This window comes from Triticum aestivum, chromosome 5A (assembly GCF_018294505.1).
Source record: "Triticum aestivum cultivar Chinese Spring chromosome 5A, IWGSC CS RefSeq v2.1, whole genome shotgun sequence".
NCBI classification, from domain to species: Eukaryota; Viridiplantae; Streptophyta; class Magnoliopsida; order Poales; family Poaceae; genus Triticum; species Triticum aestivum.
In genome coordinates this window covers 16,234,909-16,239,958 of record NC_057806.1, presented here as the reverse complement: position 1 = coordinate 16,239,958, position 5,050 = coordinate 16,234,909, and the positions used below count along the sequence as shown (strand labels likewise).

At 51.3% G+C, this 5,050-nt stretch overlaps 1 pseudogene; it reads left to right on the top strand.

Moving 5' to 3' along the window:
• Positions 1–299: 299 nt before the first annotated feature.
• On the top strand, positions 300–4,839 carry LOC123101135 (brassinosteroid LRR receptor kinase BRI1-like; annotated as a pseudogene).
• Positions 4,840–5,050: the final 211 nt, after the last annotated feature.

Here is a 5,050-nt window from a genome sequence, read left to right as displayed (position 1 = left end):
CGCCCTGTATTTGGTCAGTAGCGCAAACTATGTGAGATGGTAAACACACTAGTTGTCTGTTCTTATGGCGCGAGTTCGATCCTCTAGGAGAACGATTTTTGCGGTTGTTGTTTTTTTTTTTTGCTTTTTTCTCGCTATCCCTTGTATTTCGCTGGGCCGGCCCACTCACAACTCTTTTGGGCACCAGTACCATAAACCGGCGCTCGGAGCTCCCTCCTAGCAGGGTAAGTAGAAATTTTACCCGGTGTCATGTGACACCGGTTGTGCTAACATGGGTGGGTCCGCCCCTCTGCCTGGCGATGCTGCTGCTTGTGCCTCTGGTGGTAACGGCGGCAGACAAACATCACGAGGAGCTGCTGGAGAGTTTCAGAGCGGCCTTGCGGAACCAGTGGGAGCTCGACGGATGGACCCGTGACAAAGGCGTGTGCCGGTTCCCCTTTGCCGGGTGGCAGGCTCGTGTCGCTGTCCCTAGATCATGTCCCGGTTATGCTTGACTTCCCCGCCGTCACCGGCACGCTGCTGCGGCTGGGCAGCGTTGTGGCGGTCAGCTTGCGAGGCACCAACATCAGTGGCTCAATCGCGGATGCCGGCCGGGGCTGGAGGTGCGGCCATACGCTGGCAGTGCTGGACCTGTCAGGCAATGGCAAGCTGAGCGGGTCCACGGACAACGTGGTCGTGCTCACCATCGCATGCGGCGGGCCAAGGGAGCTGATCCTTTCTGGCAACCTCATCGGCGGCTGGAACGGAGACGGAGGTATGGTCTTTGCTGGTTTAGATGTCCTCGACCTGTCCTACAACAAGATCACCGGCGACCTCGGCCAGATGTTGCACACTGCCGCGGGTGGTTCCGTCGGTTAAACCTTACCGGGAACATGATCACCGCCACCGGCTCACTCCCTGCGTTCTCCAACTGCTCCAGAATGGATCCTCTTGACCTGTCCGTCAACCTCATCTCCGGCGAGGTGGTGACCGGTGTCCTTGCCGGCTGCAGTGCTCTAGTTTCGCTCAACCTCTCCGGCAACCACTTGAGTGGCGCTTTCCTGCTGAACATCACAGGGCTCGCGTCGCTCTCCTACCTCGACCTATCGAACAACAACTTCTCCGGCGAGCTCCCAACTGGCAGCGGCGCATTCACCTTTGTGCACCCGTGTCTCCCATCGCTCTCTTTATCCATGAACAGCTTCAGCGGCTCCCTGTCAGACTCCATGGGCGAGCTTGCCGAGCTCAAGACGCTGGACCTCAGCTCCAACAAGCTCATCGGCGCTATACGGTCATCACTCTGCTCGGGAACTGGCATTTCCAAGCTCAAGGCACTCTACCTGTAGAACAACTACCTCACCGGCGGCATCCCGCCAGCCATCTCCAACTGTGCCGGCCTCGAGTCTCTCGACCTCATCCTGAACTACATCGATGGTTCCATCGCCACATCCCTCAGCCACCTTCCCCGGCTTTGGGACCTCATCCTGTGGGAAAGCAAACTAAAGGGCGAGATCCCGGCGTCATTAGCCAGTGCTCGCGGGCTGAAGAATCTCATCCTTGATTACAATGGTCTTATAAGTGGCATCCCGCCAGAACGAATGAATTACAAAAAACCACCACATTTTAAGTTATGTTACGGAATTACAACTACATTTCTTGGCCGCCCCAAAAATCTATCGTTTTCCTTGCTAAAATTCTCAATAAACACTAATGTCCGGTTTGAAGTGATTAATCTGATTTCTGACATGTCGGGCCTGCTGTAAGTGCTGACGTGGCACAAAATTGTCAACATCGTTTGTTGACCTGTTAAGTTAGACGGAGGGCCTACCAGTCAGCACCCTTATGTCTCCCAAACCTTCTTCTTCTCTTTGGAGGCTTTCCATCGAACAGCTTGGGTGCATCCAACGTTGCCACCATGCTCAAGCTCGCGCCGCTGCATGGCCAGCCAGCTACCGCCGCACCGAGGAGGGTGCTGTCCCGAGCCGCATGGCCACTGCCTCCATGTAGGTCGCCTCGCACAGCCTGGCGAGCCATTCCGAAGCTGCACGGTTGCCGCCTCCGTGCAAGTTGTCCCGAGCAGCCGCGCGTGAGGCTGCCGCCCGACGACAGGCAGGGTCACCGCCGACAGCTTGCGCGCGACGACAATTGGTTGTCCTCGTCCGGGAGCTCGCGTGCGCTAATTTGGCATCCCGTTCGGCACCATTCCACGCATCGAGCTACTCCGAACGACGGCATAGGGGTAGGAAGTGGCGTGGCCTAGTGAGCAGCCGACCGCCTCGACGCACACCAGAGGAGGGCGACAGAGCTCGTCGGGACAGGGAGGGGAGGGGTCGCGTCATAGGAGCCATTGAACTCAGCGTGGGGCGGTGTAGGGCGGGATGCACGGCGACGGATCTCCCCGGCGCTAGGAGGGAGAAGAGATGGAGGAAGGTGGATGGCTCGATAGGAGAGCAAGGAGGTGGGGTGGCGTTGGAAAAGGAGGTGGTGGGGCGGCGCCATCCATGAGGGAGAGGATGCGGGGAGCCGCCGGCCATGCGCGAGAGAAGGTGGGGTGTGGTCGCGGGGAATTTTTTCATAGTCAACACAAACGGTGTTAACATGTGTGCCAGGTGGACCTGACCTGCGGGCCCAACATGTCAGAAATCAGATTAATCACTTCAAACCGGTCATTAGTGTTTATTGAGAATTTTAGCAAGGAAAACGGTAGATTTTTGGGGCGGCTAAGAAATGTGGTGACAATTTCCGAACATAACTTAAAATGTGGTGGTTTTTTGCAATTCACTCCGCCAGAACTGGTGAACTGCTCGGATCTGAACTGGCTATCGCTCGAAAGCAGCCCGGTGCCGGCATGGCTCGGGCGGCCAAACAACCTAATAATCTTGAAGCTAAATAACAACTCCTTCTCAGGCCTGATACTGCCGGAGCTAGGAGCCTGCAAGAGACTAGTTTGGCTGGACCTCAATGAGAACCAGCTAAATGGAATTATACCGCTGGAGCTGGCGAGGCAGTCAAGGAAGATGTCGTCGGGCTTCGTCACAGGGCGACCATATGCCTACTTGCGAAACGACGAGCGGCAGAGCAGTGAATGTCGCAACAAGGGGAGCCTGCTCGTGTTTGGCGGCGGCTGTTCGGAGGACTTAACTCGGATGTCCAGCAAGAAGCTGTGCAAATTCACCATCATGTACTTGGGAAGCATGGACGAGTTCACTTCCATTGAAGATGGCTCCATGATATTCCTAGACCTTTCCTTCAACCAGCTAGTTTCTGAGATCCCAAGGAGCTTGGAAACATGTTCTACCCCACGGTCGTGAATCTTGGGCACAATTTATTGGAAATTCGTTCACAGGATCAATCACATTAAATCATGATGAACACATTGCGCACAAAAACTGATAGCAAAGGATCCCTGATGTGTCATCTTTTCTCTTTATTTCATTTTCTATTTTCTAACGGTGTTACAAAACTCACACAACCTGGTGTATATATACACGGCCTCACTCATGAGCTAGCTATCCGACTCGTACAAGACTTTCAATACGGACGCACAAAGGAACCTCTCCAGACGAATCACCGGCAAGCTTGATCACAAGCCTAACATGACTCGAACTCCAACTTCTATACGTATAGACTCAAATACTTGGTAGTCTCTCCATCTAGGTGTATAAATCATTTTATGTTGTGCATCGCGATCAAGGCGGAAGGGAAAATAAGAGAACTTAATATTTATTTGCTAATTAATAGCACTGCATGCAATAAACTTTCCGTTGCATTTTAGGTTTAGTAGTTTCAAGTCATTGAAAGCATACATGCCTTCCATGTTTTATTGGTTGATTCCTTTATTTATGTCAAAAAATGAGATGAAAGTTAATGTATCGCGCCTAAGTGTTTTGGGATTATTTAGTTTCCGTAAGGTGACTTATACACCTAGACGGAAGGAGTACTACAACTAGAATGTGTCATGCAAAGTCCAACTGGACAACGTTCTAATCAAACTTACCTAATTATAGGTGTCATATGTTTGCATTATTCCAACACAATTTGCTTTCTGGTGCCATTCCTAAGGAGCTTGGAGGTGTCAAGAAACTGGTAGTGCTTGACCTGTCACACAATCCGTTGGAAGGCCCAATCCCGACTTCATTCTCCTTGCTGGACCTGTAAGAGATTAATCTGTCATACAATAGGCTGAATGGATCAATACCGGAGCTTGGATCCCTTGTCACTTTCCCGGAGAGTCAGTATGAGAACAACTCTGGCTTGTGTGGTTTCCCTCCATCTCCGTCCTCAAAATTTTCGCAACTCAGTAAAGACAAGCCTCCATATTACAATTATCACTTGCTCAAAATCGTACTCCCCAGTAACACTATAGCTCTCGTTGCTATTACTTTTTCCTTATACTATTGGTACCTATCAATCAGAAAGAAACATGAAAAAGGCGAGTTCAAAGCTTTAATGGATCTGGGAGACCCGGTAGGCCATCAATTAATCACTCACCTCCACTGTGTCCGTGCCACTGATAATTTTAGTGAAGATTACTTGTTGGGCTCTGGAGGTTTCGGAAAAGTTTTCAAGGGCCAGCTCAGCAGCGGTTTAGTGGTTGCAGTAAAGGTTCTCGACATAAGATTGAAGCACTCCATTAGAAGCTTTGATGCCGAGTGTCGTGTACTCCGCATGGCACGACACTGTAACCTGATACGGATAGTCGGCACATGTTCTAACATGGACTTCATACCGCTAGTGCTACAGTACATGCCCAATGGCAGCTTAGACACGGTATTGCACCACTCGCAGGTTGGAGATAGGCAATTTGGATTCCGCGAGAGGTTGGGAGTTATGCTTGATGTGTCAATAGCAATGGAGTAGCTGCACTATGGATACCATGAAGTGGTCTTGCATTGTGATTTGAAGCCAACCAATGTATTATTTGGCGAGGACATGACTCCACGTGTGGCAGACTTTGGCATTGCAAGGTTATTACACGGTGATCATATCCTCAACGATGTCCTCCAACATGCCAGGTTCAGTTGGGTCCTTAAGATTGGCTATCTTGCTTAACATACATATCCGTTTCCTT